Source organism: Gadus chalcogrammus, chromosome 15 (assembly GCF_026213295.1).
Source record: "Gadus chalcogrammus isolate NIFS_2021 chromosome 15, NIFS_Gcha_1.0, whole genome shotgun sequence".
Classification (NCBI taxonomy): domain Eukaryota; kingdom Metazoa; phylum Chordata; class Actinopteri; order Gadiformes; family Gadidae; genus Gadus; species Gadus chalcogrammus.
This window is the reverse complement of record NC_079426.1, coordinates 26,323,641-26,337,393: the sequence shown is the minus strand read 5'-3', so window position 1 is coordinate 26,337,393 and position 13,753 is coordinate 26,323,641.

Genomic DNA, 13,753 nt, shown 5'->3' with positions numbered 1-13,753 from the left:
CGGGCAGCACTGGAGAGAATGCATTCCGCTGGGTCCTAAACACCCTTTTTATCGGACGTAGGCTACAGTAGGCAAAATACGCTACATAAGGCAATGCCTTCATGAAACCGAAATCCGTGGATCTCCAGAATGCTCCGAACTGTGGTAAACAAACCGAACGGATTCGGATACAATTCGAATCCGCTGCAGGCCTAATAGATATGCATGTACTTGATGGATTTGAGTGATCTTGGTGTTGAATTGTATGTTTTCTTCCATGCTGAACCTAATTATTTTACCTTCACTAGCATTATAATACTGTAAATGGTAGAAAATGAACACTTTATATAAAAAAGCAACATAACACATCAAATAATACTCCTAATACTTTATTTACACAAATATAAACATTAAATATACCCATTTTGCATTAAGTTATTTAGCATTTGGATCATGTTATTCAGGACGGAAACAAAATTTGAAAATAATAATAAAAATCCTTAATACTGTAAAAATCGTCCTTCCAAAGCAAACTATTACAGTGGCCCAAACACTGAAACCAACGTACACCGCTGTATATGTAGCACTACAGCTGACATACACAGCTGCAGAGTGCAGTGCAGGCGAGCCCTGAACGAAAGCATTTGCATCTCCGGTTGCAGCCTTTCTTGCAGGAACACTGGGTCAGTTCCTGACAGCTGGCTGCAATAGGTGGAAGCGTTGTCCAACAGATCTGCCATAAGTCTCCCTTCTGATTCCATCCCCAGTCGGCAGGACTGACGACTTCTGGATTGGTTACTGTTGCTTGACCCCATATGATACCAGCCTGGTAAGCAGCGCGTTTTGCGTGTTCCATGAGGGCTGCACTGGTTGGTGGGATCGCATCATAGGACCTCTGCTTACGGGCAAAGAGATTCAGCCTTGCCTCGTCAACACCGGTAGCTGCACTTGATCTGTCATACATGACGACAACAAAATTCTCCAGCTTCTGCAGGTCATCTTCAGAAACCTCTGTTGGACAGTTGCTGAGTTTTGTAAAGGTTTTAGAAACCTCATCACAGACTTCCCAAGTCAGCCATGCAGATTTCTTTCCCTTCCCATGGAAAGACGAGACCACGTCACAGCCTGTGAATGCATGGAAATACAGGATCCCACTGGCTTTCTCAGGTCCTATTGCGGAAACTACCTCATGGACTGGTATCCATCGAGCATTGGCTCCCTGCCCAAAGGCAATCCACATTTTTTCAAGACCAAGCCTCTGCAGGGATGGCAGCTTAGACACTGCTATGACGAGCACGTCAGTATCATTGGCTTTGATGACAAGTGACTTGCTACCCTCTGCAGTTGCATCTCTTCCATGTACAAATATCCGGGTATCAGCTTCTTCATGACAGCATGGGGCCACAGCATCTAAGGATTTGATTTTGTTGCTGATGACATCTTCTCCTTTTGTCACGATGACCATACTTGTGGTTCCAGCCTGACATATTTTCTCAGTCTTCGGGCTGCGTGGAGGTAGGGAATTGATGAGCGCTGATCCATCAATGATGATGGTGTCAGCCTTTGGTTCGCTATCAGGCAATGTCACCAGGGCCTGAAGAATTTCAGTTAGCTGTGACTTCTGGCACATACGAAGCCTGCCGTTGTCACTGAGAGATGCAGGTGCTGACTGGTTCTCATACTTGAAGAATTCTTGCAAGTCACACTGTCTGTTTTGGCAGGATATGAAGAGCCGGGAGAACAAGTGACAGTCATCTTTAAGCACTTTCTCCTTGGAGCTGCTGGCTGCCTGCTCGTGCTTGAAGAAAGAAGCCTTGTTCTTTTTGATTGGCTGATAAAATGTGCATTCTTCTTCATTCTCCAAGGCCTCCATAAATGACTGGAACTTCTCCTTGCCTCTCTCATGATGACTACCAACCAGTTCAGCTAGTGCTGGATCTGCAATGTTCTTTGTGTCAAGTGCCAGCAAATCAGCAGACTCTTCTTGGAAAGGGTTGCCCATCTCTTTTATCACACTGAACAGTGCCTCCACCCTCTCAAGGAAAGATGTCTGGGCACTTAAGGTCTGTTCATGGTGTTTGGTGCTGATGGTTGCGTCTTTCACACCAGAAATAGCCTCATATGCAAAGACTAGATGGCTCACTTCAGGTCCAGCCACCATCCATCTCCGAAGTGCCCCTGGGTCCTCTGTTAGTCCAATGGCTCCTCCATCACCCTTGATGGCTGCGTTGTTCTGTTCATGGGCTTGGTCAATGGCCATGGCAGAGAAATCTCTTCTGGACTTGTGGACAACAAAGTTTCCTTTGTGAAACTCTCTGGCTACTTCTTGATGCTGCTTCTCAAGAGACATCATGTCTCTGAAATGAACTGGAAGCCACCGAGCATAATTCACGTTGTTATTTGCAAAGAAGTAGGGGATCAGTTCTGAGAGTGCTTCACGGTACAGGTCAAAGTTTCCTTCCCTGAAGGAGCGTATCAACAGGAGCAGAACCAGCTCCATGTCCAAAACCAGATCCCAGAACTGGAATTGTGGACTCTGAGGTCTCCGCTGCTCACACCAGTCTTCAAAGGAGCGTAGGTCTGTCAGTCTCCTCAGAGCAGTAGTCTTGGTAGGCTTCTTTCTTCAGTTTATACAGGCTGCATGCTGTGATCTGGTGGGCCAATCTTGTCCTGGTGATACTTGACACAGTCAGGAATGACTCAGCTGTACCAGATGAGGCCACCCCTGCTTCAGCGATAGCACTGGTCCAGCCACTTTGTTCCAGTAGTTTTCCAAGGGAACCAAGAGCAGCCTTCTCTATGTGAAGTCCCCCAAACATGATAACAAATTGGTCCTCTCCATACTCAGGCCACTGCCACTGAATTTGTTTTGCTAGTGCAAATAGTGGTTGGTCAGCAGCTATGACCGGCGTCTGCCCTGGGTTGAGGAAAGCAACTGTATCTCGAATCTTCCCCATGGCATGTTTGATTGTTGCAACCGAGTGAGCCTGGTCTCGTATCAAAGGCAACATGCTCACTTGAAAAGGTTGGCTCCTCTTCTGTGCTGCATGGTGGGCTGCCCATGTGATACTGAGAGTATCACCCACTCTCTCAGTGACAGACACCTCATCAAGCCACCTGTACTCTTCCTTCAGGTGTGGCTGGATTGAATGTAGTGCTTGGTATAATTTTCTTGGCACAGCTGGAGGTTTTGGGTTCTTAGTAAGGTACGCTGGTTTAACATTGGTGAATGCTTCAGGAAGCTCAGGAACTTTCTTCACCCTGTAATCTCCACTGAGCTTCACTGGCTCTCGTTCCTCACCAGGATGTTCAGGGCTTGGGTGTTGGAACAGAGACATACTGGTACCATGAAAAGAAGTTTGAGCTGTAGTTGCTGTTGGGTTGTGGTCGATGTTGTCCACCGCGGACGTTGTGAACACCTGCTTCCTCAACACTGGTGGACAGACAACTCCATCATCCACGTACTGAGCTACAACAGCTTCTCCAAGCTGGGCTGAGATTTCTAAGACTCTATCATAGGTGATGCTGAGTCCATTGTCATGGAGCATGTCTATGAGCTGCCTCTTCCTTGTTTTTGCAAACACAGACATGCCCATGTACACAACAAATGGTGTCTCCCGGTCCTTGGAATGTATGTGGACGTGAGATCCGGCCTTGTATTTGGCAAAACAATTGTACTGTAAGAGCTGAGCCATTGCAAGGTCAGACTTTGAGGCTCCATGTTGGAGTTGTGACTTGATGTCTGCTCCATGCTCAATCATACAAATAAACTGAAGCAGTGATGATGGGACAGCATCTTCTAGGCACCCATCATGGAACGTGCCATTCCACTGTGATTTGTGTTGAAGCATTTCACGTCTGATCATCCCAGCAGCCTTTGCAAGATGAACAGCTTCTCCATATTTGCTTGCTTGTGCAAGAATTGACCCTACATCCTTCTTAAAGGCCAGTAGGACATCACGTCCATGATGTTCAGCTTGTAGACTGTTGATGCCAAGCTGCTCCAGCCTCTGCCTGTAGAGCATACATAGGTCGGCAAGTCGGAAGACTGATGGAGCTGAACTCTCACTTGCAGATTTTGTCTCAATGATGTATGTTACCAGTTCAGAGAAGGCAATTGGATATGCATCCCTCTTTCCTACCTCAGAGTTTTCTGCTTCCCTCAGCTCTTCAGCACGCAGGTGAGCTCGTTCTCGGTTGTAGAGACCAGCCAAGCATGCACTGTGGTACTTCAGTTCCTGCGCCACCACATCTCCAGCACTCAGTTTGGCAAGCAGCTTTCCATCATTGAGAGTCTTTGCACACTTGTTGACCCTCTTGTTCAGTTTCATGGTCATAGCTTGTCTAAAGTCATCCAGATCTCCCTCCTCCTCACATATAAAACATTCTATCCGTTTGGGGTCTGACAATCTCCGTGGTATTTTGTTGCTGCCGCTGCTGCTGTTCTCATCCATCGCAGGAGACGTTTTCTTTTCTGCCCTTTGTAACTTACTGTTGCTGAACAGAAGCCTGCAACTAGCATGGTACTGTGCTTGATTTTTCCTCAGGGTTGCCTCTATCCCACTGCCGTCATCAAGCCTTCGTGGGTCCATCTTGATTGGTAGTGCATTCACTGCATGAAATAGAGGAATATTCCTCCCTAAGAGGCTGTATCCATCCTCTACCCTTCGGGCAGGATTTGCAAGTGGAGATGTGAGGCATTCACTTTTCTCTGTTTGACAGAGGCAACACTTGGTCCAGTTGGTCTGCCATGATGCAGTCTCATCTTTGGTATTTAAAGCCATTCTGATGACCAGGGCCGAGTGTTTATCCTTTTACCAACCTGTATGTTAGAAAGGCCAGAGACTTTAGCAGATTGTGCACGCGCAGAGATCCGTTGCCCAGCAACCTCTTGTGTTTGAGTTAGTTCGCGGCAAAACACCAGAAGAGTCTGCACGGTGTTAGTTTGGCTGTTAGTGTATTAGTGTATTAATAAATGTAAGATCTGTTACATATTATTATATGTTAGACCTGTGTAATAGTTATAAGCTTTCTTGTATATGTATTATTTGTAGCGTGAGTTGGGTTTTTTATTCCTACCGTGAATATGCTCGTTAATGGCAGTTAAGCTATAATTAGATTACTAAAGCGAATTTAAATGACCACTAGATGGCGGTATAATCACCACTATTTATTGTCATAACCTATTTGCTGTGTGTCAGATATATGTATATATTAATGCATGGCATACTCCCTCAAACACAGAGCAGTGCCATGTCGGCACTAGCAACTTCTTGGAGCCATAGAGTTAGGTAAGTACTGAGGACCAGTGCCTGGATTCCATCAGGAGAATGTGGCTGACTGATGAAAAAAAGGTCCTACCTCTACTACAACACCCTACACCCTATGCACTAAATGTAAATACTGTTCTATACATTTAGAAATTATCATCATGCACATAGTAAAAAATAGCAAAACACTCATTAGGCAAGCGAAAATGCAGAAAAAGGCTGATCTAAATAGCCAAAAAGTGTGAAGTTATTCACTTCTTTTTTTTCTCTAGAAAAAATTTGAATCAGCATGCAAGAAAACATAGAAATCCACAACAAGATCATTCAAATCCATAAAGTACATGGATTTATATGAGAAAAAACATTTTCGGCAGACACATTTGGCGTCCATATTGAAAAATGGCCGCCATCTTGGATTTTTGAATGGCACGTCAGGCAGATTTTCTAAGTAGACCCTTGGGAACCACTATGCCAAATTTGGTGCTTGTATCACATTTTGCACAATTTCAATGAAAAATGGCAGTTATCTGCCCTACTATGTGCCAACATGGTGTCTCTGAGGTGGCTCAGTATTGCAGCCAATATCCCTTGTAGCAGGTAACTTCGATGATGCAGGATGCACGTCAACCTTATCTTGCATATATAGCTCTGTGTCGTTTAAATATCAAGCATAACTATAATGCAGTGGCTATTCGTACGGCGACCGTAAGAATAGCAATTAAGCTATTCGTACGGCGCGCCGTAAAAATACTGCATTAGTCTATTTTCACGGCAGGTTATGGTTAGGGTAAGGGTTAGGGTTATTGCTATAATTAATTACTATAATTACGGTCGGCCCGGTTAGGGTTAGCGCAGAGTAGCGGTCACGTGACAAGCTCGGTCGCCGTACGAATAGCCACTGCCTAACTATAATATACAAATTATATTCACCGTGTATATATAATTGCTATTCACTTGTTTACATTCTCGCTGTACCTTTAGATACCTCCCTTCCTCTCTCTGGATGGGAGCTTCGTTGGTATTTGAATTGCCATTGTATCCACGAAATCTGATACTCAGGCCATGTCTATCGAATGACTTCCGTGTTATGTAGATTCCGTTAACTGTCTTGCATTCTCCACGATGGTCACTCCAACTCCCCTATGTCACCTTTGCATTAACTACCCACAATGCGAACGTTTACCTATAAAAATCTAGTTCACCCATTGTCTCACTGAATGTATCCTTGGTAGCTTTGGAGCATGTGCTTTCCCCAGCCTTTCATCGTTTTCAATGGAAAAACTCACGCCACCAACACGCACAAGTTCATGCTAATCTACTAAAGAAACACACAGCAAATTATTTGTATACTTACATGTCTTTCGTCTGCAGGTATTCCACGCAAAGTTGGAAGGGACCCCACGTTCAGATAAAGTTTCACAGCTAATCCTTCCGTGTACTGACCGAAGTTGGAGAAACAGTCAGTCGTAAAGTGGTTAGCCCAGACCAACAGGTTTTTGCCAACTGTAGCCGGGACTTCGCCTTCAAAAATGAAATCAATCCACGTCGCTCTTTCGTCCTCTGGGACATGATGGAGGGATTTGTGGACGTCCATACAGCCAACAACAGAACACCTCTTGTGAATCCTCGACATGATGAATTCCAATCATGAAACACAAGGCCGTGTCCTATTTATACTCTGATTGAAGGGGGTGGGGTCATATTCAAATGAGCGCCCCATCCTACGTAGGAACGGGCGCTGAAACTGACTCGCTCGTTTGGTAGCTTAAGGCGGGCTGCTTCCAGATATACGTATCTTACAAGTACAGACTTTTTTCAAAGTTTGTATGCGTGTGGGAGCACCATATACCCACAACAAATCCCCAAATCCCAAGAAAAGTGCTGTTTTCATAATATGTCCCCTTTAAAATGGAAATACGATCTCTGAGCAATCGATTTCAGCACGTTCTTTCTGAACAGCACCATTTACGAACGACGTAAAGAGTATTTAGAAGACTCCTAAAAGACTATTCGGGTACCACGCCTTTAGAAGTAAACAACTTGGATAAGTCTAAACGTAGGCAACCTGTGGGGTATACTACGAACCTGGCTGAACATACACAGGCTTTCTTGGGAAAGCCTGGATCAACAGAGACGCAACTCACAATCAGAGTTAAATGGTACTACGAAGCTCACTTAGGATTCGATTAGCCGAGCCAGGTTTTCCGCTTTAGGTTCAATGCGCGTTCACGTGAAAGGGGCGATTATCGCGTCATTTAACTCACTTTTACAAACTGGATAGATCAAGCAGTTTATATAATCTTTTTCTGTATAAGTGAAAAGATTCTGCATATTGTCTATAAAATAACTGCCAAATGCAGAATTGTTCGCCATTAATCCCAATAGAGTGATGAGGATTCAAAATGCATAAGCAACGTCCAACCTGCCTTATTCTATAATTTAAGGAATTCTCTTAAAATACACCCTATGTAAGAAATGTATCACATATGTTTTCATTTGCTGAGAGGTAGCGGTGGTGGCGTAGTGGATTAGTATAAGTCCCGAACGCCAGCGACCGGGGTTCAAATGTCGCCGGTCTATCGTCATGCCTTTTACCCCCTTAGATGTGGTGCCAGCACGGCCTTGAGAATATGGGTTCAAGTTCGAAATAAGCACAAAAATATAACCTTTAGTGAATAAGCATTCCATATGCATAAATGCGCGTCACTTGGGAGATGAACCCCGCCCGCAGAAATTCAAGACTGATGCGCTTCCTCCTCCACTCCACCACTCTCTCTCACAGAGACACAATGCGCAACTGCAAGCATTGTCTACATAAGGTTCAACAAGGACGATCAAATAGCGCATACCCTCTAATGAGAACCTGTATCTCTCAAAAGAGATCAACTTTCGTGTCCCCACTAACCCAGGCTTTGAGCGCAACATAGGCTACCTCGCTAACCCACGAATCGAGGTTCGTAGTAGGCCTACAGGCCACGGGTTGGACGAATGTGCTTTGTGTATTGTTATAAATCAACGTGCATCCAAACAACTTTAGCCAATGCAGCCTCCTATGTCGGTGTCGCTTTACAATACTATAGCATATCGGATTATCAAAATTGTTAAGTGTGTCCGTGTTGTCATGTAGGCTAAAGACTGATTGACTTGGCTTGCATTCTTGAAATATTGTAATGTTATAGGCCTACTGCAAAACCTATATCGGTATTGAGCAACAATCTGGAGATGGAGACCCCCGAATATTGAAGGGTATTTCGCACACTGGGTAAAAGAAAGCTTAGAAATAAACACTACGCAAAGATGTTGTTGCTGGAGCTAGTAGGCTACCATCAAAACGTGGGATAACTAATCGGCAATCTCTTTACAACGTTGGGGGAAAGATTTAATTAGGGGAGTGATTTCCCAATTGTGACTGGCAAGTTAGCCCATAGCTATCATTATATTTCTAGATCTTCTGACTAAGTTTACCGGTACTTATCTGAACAAAATAATCGCTCAGTGTTTCCCCTATATGCAACTAGCAGCGGCAGTACGCCGCTGCTGAAATATGACCGCCGCTGCTGAATTTCTTTTTTTTAACAAGAGGAGAGGAGAGCTTCATATTAACGGAGGAACTTCCGCAGATTCGGAGTTTGCGGTTCAATAGATCATCAGTGAAACATTGTTGCGACACAATTTAGTGTAGTAACCCAGAGAACCAGCTACAACATTGTTTTCATCCAAACGAGCCGTCTTTAGCGAACGGTGAATTGCATTGGCTTCTACGAGCAGTAGTGGTGGTTCGGTCGCGAACTGATTCGTTCGAACGAACGAATCGTTAGAACGAACGAACCAAACTGGTTCTTCTCTCTCGTTCGTCTCGTTCGTGACTCAGAATCGACTCCTCCCAGACCCACGACTCGCTGACAGTTCGTTCACTCACTCACTGTGTGAGTGGCGAAGACGAGAGACCGAGGCGACTCACGAGAGCCAGACAATCGTATGCAAGCCAGAAATAAACCGATTCCTTGGGGAAAAAAACGAAGGGGCTTAGTGAGCGTACGATAATACGATTAAATATCAGTGAAATGGTAAATGCATGTTGTCTTTGTATTTTCTGTGTCATGCCAGATTAATAAAATATTTGAATGTCTCGTCAATCTGTCTTGTTCTTTCATGGTTCGTTCTGCTGCACGCGACCTGGGACCCCCACCATGGTGGATCTTGATCGATTCTTGAGTGGGGGTGGCCATCTTCACAATAGTGTTTTTACTGTTAACCCAAGAAAAATTAAATATGCCCAGAATAAACACAACTGTACACAAATTACTTTTAAACTCCATCATTGCTAAATCAGGTCTATTATCTTGCTGATTTGTTAAGCTTCCGATAATCAACTAACCCCCCCCACCCACCCCCTCTGCGTTTGATTTGTCAAACTTCACCTTGAATGTGGGGAAGGGGGCATTTTGATCCTTGGCCTATTAATTTAAGGACATGTCATTATGCATACATAAAAATAAAGCTGTTGAATAACTCAAAGGCCATTGAATAAAGATGCTAACATATTTAACCATACACAATGTTGTATTTGCTAGTTTCACTTTTTTTTTTTAACATCCATCACCCCCCCACCCCCACCAGTTGGTGGGTCTCAGTTGAACTATAACTTAAACTCTGAACTTTAACTTCCTCTTGTCTCGAGTCTCTTGACCTGCGTTATTATAACAAAAGATAAGAGGTCAACCATGTCGGGACAAAAGAAGAGCATCGTGTGGACTAATTTTAACACAACCGAGGGTTCAGTGTTAGCTACCTGCAATATTTGCAAGAACAAAATCTTGTTTAAAGGAGGGTCCACAGCCAATTTGCACCGTCACATCAAGACCAGGCACCCTGGGGCCCGGCTTTGCGAGGTGAGGAGAGAGGAGGAAGAGGAGGAAGAGGAGGCCGAGGCACCGTCTGCGGCACCGTCTGAGGCACCATCTGCGGGATCATCGCAAACCACAGACTCCAGGGGCAGAGGCCAGGCTACGCAATCCAGGCTGACCCAGTACATGTTGCGGCCGATAACACCGCAACGGCAGAAAAACTTGGATGAACAGCTGGCGAAAATGGTGGTCTGGGACCTACAGCCATTTTCATTTGTGGAGGACAGGGGTTTCAAGGCATTTACAAAGGCCCTTAATCCCTTTTACACCCTACCAGGTAGGAAGACCGTCTCCAAGGTCCTGGTTCCTCGGCTTTATGCCACCTGCCATGCCGGAGTCAAGGAGAGAGTGGGACATGCTGCAGCTGTGTGTCTGACAACAGACTGTTGGACATCCAGGACGACCCAGAGCTATATGTCCGTGACATGCCATTTCGTGGAGAATTATGAAATGGTCAGCTGTCTCCTGGATTGTTTTCAATTCAGTGAGCGACACACAGCGGACAATTTGTCCGGACATCTTTTGAGGATCACTCGGGAGTGGGAGATCCAGGACAAGGTGGTCGCTTGCGTTTCGGATGGAGCGTCGAATATAACCTTGGCGATTCAGAAATGCCGATGGAAGCACCTGCATTGTTTTGCCCATACATTGAATCTGATAGTTAAGGGGGGGTTGAAAAAGCTGTCAGAAACAGTGGATAAGTAAGTAAGTAAGACTTTATTTATATAGCACATTTCGTACAAGATTTGCAATTCAAAGTGCTTTACATAAAATCAATAAAAGCAAGCAGCAGGAGCAATACATGGAGCAAAAGACAAAATGACCAACATCGTATCAGAACCTGGTGTTCTGATAGGCTTACTAAAATCATGATAAAGGAAATATAAAACCCTTAAAACAGGTTAAAAGAGAAATAGTAAAAATAGTGCAAGTTACAGAGAAATAAATAGTGCCAGATAAAATTAATAAAATGCTTTGGTAAAAAGAAAGGTTTTAAGCTGCTTTTTAAAGGTGTCTAGCGTGTTTGCTTCCCTAATATTAATGGGTAATGTGTTCCATAATTTTGGGGCGTAGTTGATAAAGGCTGCGTCACCAATCTTCTTATGACTGCTTCTGGTGACCTGTAACAGACCTGTATCTGATGATCGCAGTGTTCTAGCTGGTGTGTAGTTAGTAAGAGAGTTAGCAATGTAGCTAGGGCCTTGTCCATTTAGAGCTTTGTATGTGCTTTTATATATGGAGGAGGACCTTAAAGTCAATTCTAAAGGTAACAGGAAGCCAGTGTAAAGTAGCTAGGACAGGACTAATGTGTTCTCTCCTTTTAGTTTTGGTTAATAGTCTAGCTGCAGAGTTTTGAATGAGCTGGAGTCTTTCAGTTGTTTTCTTGGGAAGATCAGCGAAAAGTGAATTACAGTAGTCTAGCCGGCTCGATATGAAAGCATGTATAAGCTTCTCGGCATCATTTTGGTTTATGAATGGTCGTACCTTTGCTATGTTGTATGGATAAGGTCAAACAAATTGCGGACCACTTCCATCGAAGCTCCTTGTCGGCGGAGAAGCTAAGGGCCACTCTGCTTCAAATGGGTCAGCCAAACCTGAAGGTTCTGCAGGATTGCCCCACCCGGTGGAACTCAACCTTCTTCATGTTGACGCGTTTTGTGAGACTGAGGGATGCCATCTTCACCACCCTGGCTTTGGTGAATCCAGCAGTGACCACCTTGACCCATGATGAGTGGGCGGCCATTGAAGAGGCATGCGAGGTGCTTCAGCCATATGAAGAGGTGACAGTGGAGATCAGTGGAGAAGGGTATGTATTTGATCTATTTATTTAATTTATGTAATTAAATTAATTGGGGAATAATAAATGACATGACATATATGACACATGTTAATGGCAATACATAGATAAAAGGTCAATAGATAAAAAATATGGTCAATAAATAGATATACATACATAGTATTTAAATAAATACATAAATACATGGATAATAAATAGATAAACAAATTCATAAATATTTTATTTAAAACACATTTAAAAAAGGTTCCACATAACAAAGATGACCCACTGTAACTGTGTCCTTTCTGTGTCCTATCTGTAGCTACGTGACTGCCTCCAAAATAATTATTTTGGCACGGGGTCTGCAGAGGGTCAATGCAAACCACCTGAGGTCCGGATGCTTCAAGCAGCCTGTGGTGGTGTCCCTTTTAACCTCACTCAACGCTGAGATGGCAAAGCGTTTCCATAGGATCGAGTTCAACGCCTTGCTGTCTGAATCCTCCATCCTTGACCCCAGATTCAAGACGAAGACCTTCTCTGATGACCAGGCAGCCACTGAGGCCATCCAAAGGCTCATAACTGCTGCAGCACAGGCGACCATCTCGAATCCATCCCAGCAGGAAGCTCTGGTGGAAGAAGGAGCTGCGGGGGGACAAGCCACAGAGGAGAGCATGGTCTGGGGTGACTTTGACGAGCAGGTCTCAGGGCTCGTTAGTCACCTTAGTGCAGGTGCGGAAGCGTCCCTCGAGATCCGGTCCTTCCTGCAAGAGGCACTGATCCCTAGGTCCTCCAACCCTCTGACCTGGTGGAAAAGTAGATCGTTGATCTATCCACGGCTCACTCAGCTGATGCTGGAGAGATTGTCTGTGGTCGCCACGTCAGTGCCATCTGAACGCGTGTTCAGTAAGATGGGGCTGATCATTTCAGAGAGGCGCAGCCGTCTGTCTCCCTCCAAGGCGCAACAAGTCATGTTCCTGAATGCGAACCTGAAGTGAACATTCAGGCTTCTTCAGTTCCCAGAGGTTCTTGGGTTTTGTTTCTGCCATCACTGTTGGTCAAAGGACAAAAAAAAGGATGGACACTGGGTTACAGCGCCCCTCACAACCCCCCCACCTGAGGATGGACACTGGGTTACAGCGCCCCTCACAACCCCCCCCCCCGAGGATGTGCATATTGTATATAGTTCTCTGCAAACCTATGGTGGCATCATGCCTTCAGTGTGCATATTGTATATAGTTCTCTGCAAACCTATGGTGGCATCATGCCTTCAGTGTGCATATTGTATATAGTTCTCTGCAAACCTATGGTGGCATCATGCCTTCAGTGTGCATATTGTATAGTTCTCTGCAAACCTATGGTGGCATCATGCCTTCAGTGTGTACATTGTATATAATTCTCTGCAAACCTATGGTGGCATCATGCCTTCAGTGTGCATATTGTATATAGTTCTCTGCAAACCTATGGTGGCATCATGCCTTCAGTGTGCATATTGTATATAGTTCTCTGCAAACCTATGGTGGCATCATGCCTTCATTGTGCATATTGTATATAGTTTTCTGCAAACCTATGGTGGCATCATGCCTTCAGTGTGTATATTGTAAATAGTTCTCTGCAAACCTATGGTGGCATCATGCCTTCAGTGTGTACATTGTATATAATTCTCTGCAAACCTATGGTGGCATCATGCCTTCAGTGTGCATATTGTATATAGTTCTCTGCAAACCTATGGTGGCATCATGCCTTCAGTGTGCATATTGTATATAGTTCTCTGCAAACCTATGGTGGCATCATGCCTTCATTGTGCATATTGTATATAGTTT